Source organism: Silene latifolia, chromosome 8, assembly GCF_048544455.1.
Source record: "Silene latifolia isolate original U9 population chromosome 8, ASM4854445v1, whole genome shotgun sequence".
Taxonomy (NCBI): Eukaryota; Viridiplantae; Streptophyta; class Magnoliopsida; order Caryophyllales; family Caryophyllaceae; genus Silene; species Silene latifolia.
In genome coordinates, this window is record NC_133533.1 from 14366455 (window position 1) to 14378932 (window position 12478).

Genomic DNA, 12478 nt, shown 5'->3' on the forward strand with positions numbered 1-12478 from the left:
TTTTTGACCTATCCTCCCCACTTCAACCATGTGTTCATATCTTTATTATTGTCAACGTCTCTTGAAACGTTCTTACAATGAGTTTAATGTGCTCTTTTTTCATCATTAAAATATTCTTGTTACTCAATTTCTTTTTAACCCTATTGTGACTGTTATATCAACTCTTGGTGCTATTCTAAAAGTTTCTCCTTAGGCTTCTCTTATTCTAAAGAGTGTTTTTAGCCGCACCTTACCCTTCTTTTCATGGCCAACCTCAAATGATTATGTTCCACATGTACCAAGCATCGTAATTTTCTTTTCTTGTAGCTTGCTTGGTGGGGGTATACTCCCAGATAACGTTAGTCTCTCCTCTCGAGGTTTGCCTGTTTCGCCTTCTTTAGCATGTGTCACCATCATTCTAAGAGCATCATCCACATTGTGTGGATCTATCCCCCGTTTTGTCAGCTCCCGCTTACTTTCTACTTCTTTAAATTGACCATCATCTTAGAATCTTTTAAAACCTTAATCACTTCAACTCGTCTTGATTTAGTCTGATCTTTGTTTCTTAATATTTTGGTGGTTTTGGTTAACTCAGTGTTAAACCCCTTGACCCGTAGTGACTTTCTTCTATGCATTTTCTTTGCCCTTCTTGGTCTATTGCCAACACTCTTAAAACCTAACCTCGAACACCTGTTAACCCAATCTATTACGCCCCTCCTGATTCCCCATGGCACAAAATGAATATAGCCGTCTGCTCTTTTGGTGTGTATTGGTTGGATTGCCCGAGATCGTTAGAGGCCCCTTTTGAGTGTATTACTTGCCATTCAAGTTGACCTCATGTCCCGTGCAATCGCAGCGTGGTTGTTAAAACTTGAAAGATTTATGAAAAGGTAGTGTAAACTTGTAATTGTTTATGTTAAAATTTCCTTGAAAATGTCATTTGATAATATTTTTAAGATGTTATTCTATTTGATCAAACCGAATAAAAAACTCCAATTGGCTTTACAATTTGAACACATAAACGCATGTGAACATATAAAGAAACGTAATTAAGAAAACATTTATCCACAAACAGGGATAGAAAAATCCGTCCTAGTGGTCATGAAGGCCCAATCTGAATCGAACCTGATGAAATTTTGTGAAATTAGAAGAAATCAATTCACAGTAATAAAAAGGCAACAACTTGAGGTAAAGACCTCATTTGTTTTTAGTAGGGTAATAAAATAATAACTAGTTTTGTGACCCGTGAAAATCACGGGTTTTATTGTTTTTGTTCTTTTATTTTTGAGGTATTGTTCATGAATGCGTTATTCGGCTTGTTTGTCTTCTTGCTTATTATCTTGGAGATATGTTGGTAGGATATCTAAGCAAGGCAATAAAGAAGGTCCTGCCACAGGTCCTGAGGATAAGATATATTATATCTAAGGAGGTTTGGGAATTTATTATATTAGAATAGTTGGAACTTGTTGGAAATCACAAACTCTTTATTGAACAATGACACCAAAACCCATGAATCCCTCATTTTAAAGAACATACGGATGTCCATTATCTGATTTCGAAGGCTGGTATTGCATATAGATTAAATGGGAAATTGTATTGTCTTGTGTTTCATCAGAGCACTTTAAACAACTTATTCTCAACGCCTAGAATCAAAAGTCAACACAAATTATGGAAAAACGTAAAATTGCATTCAAACAGTGGAATATTAAGTTTGCAAACTACTCTTATTTTGCTACGGTCCTCATTGTCTTTGTCTTTTTACTGATTGTTGTCTTGTTGTGTTAATCACTGTCGGTCCCCTTTCTATTTTTGTTCCCTGCTTTGTTTTTTACGGTGTTTAGATTGTCTCTGGATTTCGAGGGCGCTTGACTTTGTCACGGTGGTTATTCAGTTCACTCAACTTTGACGGTTTTTGGTATTCTAGTACTTGATATATTGTTTTTAGTGTTGTTTTGGTGCGTTCTAAGAACATTGGTCCCATTTTTATCCGGCAAAGAAACAAAAGGTTGGACACTTGAACATCTAATTCTATTCCTTATTACCTAATATATTCTAATGAAAAAGGAAATGTAAAATAAAGTAAAAATGTAAAATATATAAATGAATGGATAATAATGATATTTTATAACTGAATTTTACATATTGTCTTTAGTCAATTAGAGACGATATGAATAATGCGTAGAAAGCGTTATGTTAAAATACAACTTATGTTTATCTTACTAATTAGGCTAAAATTACAAGTTTATTTTCTTAAATGCAAAGGGATTTGTTAAACTATTTCAGCAAATAATACATTTATAATACTTGTCGATTTGTCGGTCTTGCAACATCGTCCTTGTAAATTCAATTGATTTCCAACGTATTGAGAAAAATAATATTGAAATGATTTTTGTATAACGAAAGACCTAAGTGATATACTTAAATTATTAGCAAGGAGTTGATGACATGTGACTTATACAAATAAAATTTTAGAATAAATACGCATTCAATATTTTTTAAAATAAATTTTATGTGAGCAATTTTTGCGAGGATACACGAGAAAATATATCTGTTCAACAATGACATCATTGTAATTTCATTTCTATATTTCTTGTCAATTAGAGTCATCTCTATATCTCTTGTTATTGGTGAACTTTTATGTGAGAATTTTAACGCCTATCCCAATGAATTCCAAAGAAATAAGGATGCACAATTTGTATTATTATACTTCCATTTTTTTAATTATCACCTCATTTGATTGTGCGCAATAACTAAGATTAGGAAAAAGTTTGCAATTGGTGGAGTAATGTGAGAATTTTACCCTTAAACGATGGCATTTATTTTATAATTTTTAAAAAAGTTATAAAAAGCATTTGGTAAAAAGCACGTCCCAAAGTAGAAATTAAAGAAAAAAGAGTGATAATATAAAAATAGACAAAAAAGAGAAGTGACGTGATAATTAAAAAAGTTTCTTAACAATTGATTATGAGAAAAGAAAAATATATACAAATCATTATAAAAAAAACAAACATTTCTCGAAAAAATATTGGGAGTGCTAGAAGAAAATATTTGATGGAAAACAAAAAATGATTTAAAGGCTTGAAAGCATTCAAAGTTGAAACAATGAATTGGAGAATGATCATCGGATTCCAATCAAAAACCATGCAAAATATTTACCTTGATCCACATTAAAAGATCTAATTTAGATCCTTGGAGTATATAACTTCAACACTTCCATTAAGACATTTGATTTATAATCTGTTTGTTGACTAAGATATTTGATTTATAACCTGTTTGACAAAATACAAGTTGAAGAGTACACGGAAAACTAATAAAGTGCACGAAAGGGTGTGAGACAATTTAGTACAATTTATTAAATTTGTCAATTAATATTCCAAGGGTTGGAATATATAATGTAACATGCCACTAATAATTAGATATTCTTACTAAAATTTGATATTGCGCATACACCATAATAATAATTAAAAAAAAAGGAAAACTCAACAAAAATAAAAAATATATTCAAGTCAAAAGATAATTGCAAAGAAGTTCTATAACCATTATTTCCAGATTTCATGCCATGGTTTTGATATGCGAGTATGTCATCCTCCTGCAATTTTAATAAAAACACAACAATAATAATTAAATATGATTCTAACTCTTAATTAATTCAAAATATAATAAGAATAAAAAAGTTAAATAATTCAATTGGTTATATATGCATACTTTACCCACCAACTTTTTGGATGAAAATGACAAAAAAGGATTGTTGTAATATTTATATAAGAAATTTTTTGTAATTAATTATCTAATTAATTTCAAAAATTTATTTGAGAGAAGAATGTTGTTTTGTGAACTAAGGGGGAGATAAAAAATTATGGTGAAATAAATACAAAGTATAATAATTGTGAGGAAAAACCAAAAGATCGACCATCTATTAAATAGAAGAAATAAAAATTAAATAAATAGATAGATTAATACCAAATTTATGAGAGGAAAATAAAGAGTTTGTATTAATTTGTTTTTGTGTTTGCAACTAATATTTGTTATTTTGTTTGTATTTTATAAGTATGTAACATATAGTATTAAGAGATTACTTTTAGTTAGATAATCAAGTAATTAATATAATTGAATTATTATTAACCAATAGAAAAATTACACATAAATAATAATTAAATATGATTCTAACTCTTACTTAATTCAAAACATAATAAGAATAAAAAATTTAAATAATTCAATTGGTTATATATGCATACTTTACCTACCAACTTTTTGGATAAAAATGAAAAAGAGGATTGTTGTAATATTTATGTAAGAAAATTTATATAATTAATTATCTAATTAATTTCAAGAATTTATTTGAGAGAAGAAGAATGTTTTGTGAACTAAGGGGGAGATAAAAAATTATGGTGAAATAAATACAAAGTATAATAATTTTGAGGAAAAACCAAAAGACCATTTATTAAATAAAAGAAATAAAAATTAAATGAATAGGTAGATTGATACAAATTTATGAGAAAAAAATAAAGAATTTATATTAATTTGTTTTTGTGTTTGCAATTAATATTTTTTATTTTGTTTGTATTTTATAAGTATGTAACATATGGTATTTAGAGATTACTTTTAGTTAGATAATCAAGTAATTAATATAATTGAATTATTATTAACCAATAGAAAAATTACACGTGGATTAAAATTAAATGCTTTAAGTAGGCTTTTAACTATATTGTATAGATTTTCATTATTAGGAAAATTTAATATAGACATAAATATAGAGTAATGAGAAATGAAATATAAAAGGTCTACTTTTTTTTTTTTTACGAAATACACATTGCATGAGAATTGTTTATAGAGTTATCTTACCAACTAAAAAATGGTAGATATTTTGTCTTCCCTTTTATTTATAAAATCATATTTATAGATTTACATATATATTCAATTTAATGAAATTGAGCAAGTTTATTGCAATAATATTTAAGAAGGAGTTGTAAATATAAATAATTTAAAATTAGAGTGATGTAAATTTTTATTTTTTGTTTAACCAATTGTAGTTTTAAAAATTAAAATGTCAATGTTTAATGTTAAGTATGTTATTATTTGTCCTTAATATTTACAAATTATTTATTATTTCATAAACGGCGTAAAATTAGAATAATGTGATATTTATTTGCTACTTAAAATATTCTAAGAATAAACGTAGAAATTTAAAATTTAGTATTAATTTTGATTCTTAATTGTTTTTTAATTTATCTAGAAATTAAAAAGGCCAAAATTTAATGTTTGTTATGCTAATTTATTTTTTATGTAAATATTTTTTAATTTGTGTATCGTTTTAAATGGATCGTTATACGCACATGAATTACCCTCTTAATTAAACACGTCATACTACATGGAGGATTGGTGACGTGGAATTTTGGTAATGCAAGGTGGCATTTAGTAATATGAGGTGGCATTGTCTACGTGGCTTTTAAGGTTTACCCATTTAATAATATTTATAGATTATACCATATCAATATGGGGTATGTGAAAAGATGATAAAGATGATGATTAATCTATATTTGTCTTACTTTTATTTATTTATTTTCATACTATATGATTATTTTGAGAGATCTCATCAAAAGCATTAAATTCTATATCTATTTACGTTATTTGTTTACTTATTTCATGTCTTTATTATGTAAAAGAGTCGAAGATGAACTAATATGAGATATATGATATGGCCTATGATATTATTTTCCTAAACTATACTACCGATAAGATACATTACTTTACTTGTGTTGTGTAACTATTTGTGCAAATCTTACTAATAAATAATATTTGTTGAACGGAATGTTTTTTGTTGATTATGTTTTCTTTTTTTATATATATTACGTATCGCTATGTTATCTTTGCGTGAATTTGATTTTAGTGTTGAAAATCATTTTATTTCCATTAGCGACACCGATCTTTCACCAAATTTTTTTTTAAGAGTGCGCATTCCTTCTTTCAAATGTTTTTTTATCTACATATTATGTTAGTATTTTAGACCATATTAGACTCATCTTATGACAATAAAACTACTAGCTAATTTTATTAAGTGGTCTAAAACATGCATGCAAAGATTTTAAGACGGAACTTCCTTACATTGAGAAAATGGCAAATTTGGGCACTACTAGGTCTCCTACCTAATTAGTTCTTGAGCTTATATAATGGATGATCCTCCAATATCACCAAACCACCAAGGATATGGTCTCCTTTAAGATGAACCCAAGAATCAACCCAAAACACTACTAAAATTATTAACTAGGTAATTGTAGTAATTAACCTTGTAATATGTAATATTATTACACTAATAACATAAGATAATGTATATTATTATTTGTGAATTTTATTTTGATTATATGATCAACAAATTAATCAAGTTTTGATGAGGAAAAATGAAGAAAATATGACTCTTTTCTTCACTCTAATGAACCGGCCAAATAGAGGTTTTCAGAGAATTTTTTGGTCTAAAATTCAACCCATGCAAATGTTTAAGGTGGGGTATATATAGGCAATCCAAATGTAAACAAATGAATGAAACATTTGTTAGTGGGTAGTGGCCTAATCATATGATGATCTAACATCATCACATGTGGCGGCTCACTAGAATTTGGGTCCATTTCGACTTTCGATATTTGTCCCACAAATGCTTATAAGTCCTATATATTTGATTATCTTATATAATTAAATATTAATTTAATTATTTAACATTTAAATAATACAAATTAACAAATAATATTTACCCAACTTTTAAGTATTATTAGACTATGTTATCAATATAAAATGTGCCCCATAAAATTCTACTAGCTAATTTTACAACTTCTTGTAAGTTTAATTAGCTAATTACCTCCGCCTCACAACTTACACATATACCGTATAAAATTGATTAATTAACTATTAATTAATAAATTTTCATTAATATTTATTAATTAATTATCACATAATTAAATAATAAATCATTTTGACCCGAGTTCGTAACTCGTCATCAAATAATATATTCACGTGACTTATTAAAAGTCAATTAATATAAGTATTTAATTACTTTGTATCTCATGCAAATAATTAATTTTTCCATTTGGGCATCATCCTATAGGTGTAATAAAGAGATCAGATGATCACCGCCGTCACACGACAGTAATGTCAAACTCTAGTCAACCAATCATTACCGATTAACGATGACCAGCTGACAAATAAATAATATAAATCCCTGATATCCCTTTTACGAGATTTAATATGTAAAAGCACTTATTTTGGAGGACACTACTCCAACAATCTCACACTTACCCGATACAAGTGTGCGCTACCAATTCTCTTGTCCAAAAATATCTCTCACTCAATGCAAGATGTCTTCCAGGTCGTTCTTGCACGTGATCATATCATAAAGTGGTTTCCTCGATCAGGAGAATGACTGTCTGACCGGATAATATATAGATCTCATCCGAGCGTGGCCATGCATTTCCAGTCACCTCTCCTCGAGTGGCCTTGAGATAAAAATTGACATGGGTGGACAATCCTATTAACCTATTTTCTTTGTTCGATGACCCAGTAAATGCTCATTAGCCTCCTTTTACGGTACGACCTAAAGCAAAAACCTAAACCACCGGAAAACCGCACCAACTCAGACAAATAGTCGCCAGTCTAAAGAATTGACTCGAAGGAATAAATAGAAATCCTCGCCACGACATAGCAACAAAAAGACTCTATAAACGATCAATGTCCGACAAATCGTCTCACAATCTGCCTATGTAATCGACCAGCCATCACTATGACCAAATGACAGTCGAACTCGTCATCAATTGCCTTACAATCTAGTCACTCCGAGACGCTACCTCATTAAGTAGCTATGGACAAACTACGATGTTAATCCAGTTCACTTTAATACGGTTCGACGTTGTCAATACAACCTATTTGGACAAAACAAAGTATTTAAATTCAGATAAAACTGAAGATAAGAGTTAAACGATAAATACAATTATCATATATGAAATAATAAATACAATATCTTAATTATTACATATCGCATAATTTACAACAGTCCTGGCATTCGTCTCAATCCCATAGAAACTACATGACTATCATGTTTAGCTTGAGACAATGATTTGCTTAAAGGATCAGCGATGTTGTCAGCTGTCCCAACCTTACAAACTGTAATTTCCTTCCTTTCAATTAAATCTCTAATTATATGAAATTTTCTAAGTACGTCTCTAGCCTTGTTACTAGACTTGGACTCTTTTGCTTGAAAAATTGTCCCACTGTTCTCACAATATAAGGTGATAGGAACCTCGACGGTTGGAACTACAGTCCCTCTAAGAATTGCCTAATCCAAACAGCTTCCTTTACAGCTTCAGAGGCTGCAATGTACTCAACTTCCGTTGTAGAATCAACAGTCACAGACTCCTTAAGACTTCTCCAACAAACCGCTCCTCCGTTCATAAAAAATACAAAACCAACCTGGGATTTCAAATCATCCCTATCGATTTGGAAACTGGCATCTGTATAACCTTTTACACGTAATTCAGACTCTCCTCCAAATACCAAGAATGAATCCTTAGTCCTTCTCAAGTACTTAAGAATATTCTTGACGGCTATCCAGTGACTCTCACCTGGATTTTTCTGATAACGACTCGTCATACTCAAAGCATACGAGACGTGAGGACAAGAGCACATCATAGCATACATGATCGATCCAACAGCGGAAGATAGGGAATCGATTTCATGCGTTCAATATCCTTAGGCTAAGTAGGACACTGCGACTTATTCAAAGTAATCCTACTGCCGATAGGCAGAAAACTTCTCTTGGAGTTTTTCATATTGAATCGGTCAAGAATCTTGTCGATATAAGCTTCTTGACCCAAAGCTAATATCCTTTTAGATATATCTCTGTAGATATGGATACCCAAGATGCACTGAGTTTCTCCAGAATATTTCATTTGAATGTGATTTCATAACCACTCCTTGACAGAAGTAAGCATATCTACATCATTCCCAATGAGTAATATGTCGTCCACATATAAAAGTAAGAAAATAACTTTACTCTCACTAAACTTCATGTATAAACATGGTTCCTCAACACTTCGAGAAAAACCATTCTGTTTAATAACATGATCAAAACGATGATTCCAACTTCTTGACGCTGGCTTAAGACCATAAATGAATCTCTTAAGTTTGCATACTTTGTTAGAATTTTTAGGATCCACAAAACCTTCAGGTTGTGTCATATACACTGCCTCTTACAGAAACCCGTTCAGGAATGCGGTCTTGACATCCATTTTCCATATCTCATAATCATGAAATGCAGCAATCGCCAACATTATCCGAACAGATCTAAGCATAGCTACTAGTGCAAAACTTTCCTCATACTGTAAACCATGAACCTGAGTGAAACCTTTTGCCGCCAATCTAGCTTTGTAGACATCTTTATGTCCATCCATGTCGATTTTGATCTTAAAAATCCACTTACACTGAAGAGGTCGAACATCTTTAGGTAAGTCAACCAGGTCCCATACCTGATTATCGTACATAAAATCTATTTCGTATTGCATGGCCTCGAGCCATAACTTAGAGTCAGAACTAGTAATAGCCGCTTTGTAGGTTTTAGGTTCGTCACTTTCTAAAAGTAATACCTCATAGTCACCATCTTCCTCGATAATACCTAGGTATCTATCAGGCTGGCGACTAAACCTCCCTGACCTCCTAGGTTCATAAGGAACGATAACCAAGTCAGACGTAGAAGGAACATCTTCCTGTGCCATCACATCAGTTTGTGTCTCTTGAACTCCTTCAAGTTCAAGTTTTATCCCACTTTGTCTTCTAGAAATAAACTCTTTTTTTAGAAAGACAGCCTCACGAGCCACAAACACTTTGTTCTCGTTACTATTGTAGAAGTAATATCCACAAGTTTCCTTAGGGTAGGCTAGAATGAGGTGAAAGGTTTTTCTTGACATAAGCATCACAACCCCATACTTTCATGTATCGCAAATTCGGGACTTTTCCGTTCCATATCTCATATGGAGTTTTGTCAGTTGCTTTAGTGGGACTTTGATTAAGTGAGCGTATTGCAGATAAAATGGCAAATCTCTAAAATGACTTAGGTAACTCAGTTTGACTCATCATCGATCGGACCATATCTAATAAAGTTCGATTCCTCCTTTCAGCCACGCCATTCAATTATGGTGTGCCAGGAGGAGTTAACTGAGATACAATACCACAATCTTTGAGGTGATCTTTAAATTCATTACTTAAATATTGCCCACCACGATCTGATCGTAACGTTTTAATCTTCTTATTTAATTGGTTCTCTACTTCATTATGAAACTCTTTGAACTTGTCAAAAGTTTCACTTTTATACCTCATTAAGTAGACAAACCCATATCTACTCATGTCATAGGTGAAAGTACTGAAATAGTCATGATTGCCTCTAACAGTGATAGTCATTGGACCACATACATTGTATGTATTAAACCCAACAACTCACTAGTTCGAGATCCCTTTCCTAAAAAAGGTGCACGAGTCATCTTGCCAAGAAGACAAGATTCGCATATGCCAAATGATTTGAAATCAAAAGGGTTAATTTTACCAGTCGACACTAATCTTTTAATGCGTTTCTCGTTGATATGTTCTAATCGACAATGCCATAAATAAGATTGATCGGAATCACCTGTTTTGAGCCTTTTATTATCTAAATGATAAACATCGTTGCAAGTGTCTAGAATATAAATACCATTAATCGAAATATCATGGCTATATACAATCCCATTAAGGGAAAATGTACCACATTTGTATTTTATTACAAAATTAAAACCTTTTGCGTCTAACACATATACTGATATTATATTTCCAGACAATGTTGGTACAAAATAACAATTATTTAAAAACAACTGCAAACCCGAAGCTAATTTTAGTACATATGTTCCTACAGAAACAGCAGCTACTTTAGACCCGTTACCCATCCACAGATCCACATAACCCTTGTTTAGCTTTGAAGAGTTTAGGATCCCGAAGTACCTAAGAGGGGGAGGGGGTGAATTAGGTACCTTTTAAAATTTTAACTTAACTTAATTGATTTAAGTTAGTTAAATGAAATGATATCTCAAATACCTAACACAACCTCTTTTAAATGGAGATTAAAAGAAGTGTCGTTGGTTATGATGAAGGCAACAAAGTAAACGGATCAGTAACTTGTTGTCTTTGTATAAACTCAAACAACGGACCAACGTGACAAAGATAGTAGACTTTGAAGATAATAAAAACGACAAACTAAGAATTGTAGCGGAAATAAATAAACGAAATAAGTTTAACACAATCAGTTTTGAATTGGTTCGGCCTACACTCTATAGGCCTACGTCCAATCTACTTCTCATTAATAATTTGATAATGTAATTAACTCTAACTACAATTATTCTATTACAATGAGATCCCCACAATCTACTCCGATTGTGCTATTCAAGAAACTACTCCGTTTCTAAAGCTCATCTAATTCTCAAGTAGTTACAAGATCAAATGTCTCTAATTTGTTCACTTAAGAACGGGAGAGACTCAATGTCGATCTAACTAAGAGAAAGAAGATATTGAGCTATGTCATACTAGATGAATAAACCAATTTGAGACTCATAAGAAATAAGAAAAATTTGCAACTAAAAGATTTTAGACACTTGAAAATATTAAGAGCTTTTGCAAATGTTTTCTATCTCTTTCTCAGATTTTGACAAAGTGAAAAGTGCGTACCTTCTCAAGGAGTGAAGCACTCCTTTTATAGAGAAAAAAGGAGGAGTCTTTTAATATAAAAAATCAAGTTTGAAAGTCAATCCAAAGACAAGTAGTATGTGACAAAACATTTCAGTTGGAGTTTTCTTTCTTGCACCAAAATGGTTAATCTGAAAACCATCTTTTGAAAAGATAAGTTTCCTTTCCTAGCCAAGAGTCACACATGTGACTTGGACAAGAAATGAAGGTTGTAAAAGTGCTTTCAAAAAATCAACCTTAAAATATTTAACCAATTTGGGCAAAGCTTACATGATACCAACTGCTCAGAATAGTTGGTTGGAATTTTTCACAAACTTGTTTAACAATTTAAAAGACATCTTTGGGAAAGCATGGTTTATTCGTCTAGAACAGCAACAGTGGGCGACACTGTTGCCTTGGCATAGCAAACTCAATATTTTCTATCTCAATTCTAATGACCCAAATTAAATACAAGGCGGTCTTCATCCAATGCTTCAATCGTCTTGAATCAACAAGTCGACAATTCCTATTAAGTAAACTCAAGAGAAAACGTTAGTAACATTTGGTTTGTCATCATCAACACAATAAGCTCAACAAATTCCCCCTTTGATGATGACAAGCCAAATATAATGTGTCTTTCCCTTTTTGGTTCCCCCTTAACAAGATAATCAAAATCAACTAGTCATTAGAAGTAGTGAGCAATGAGATAAGATCATATTAGAAATTAAAGAGAGTAAACACAAGAATAAAATTACTAATATTAAACACCTATAAATAC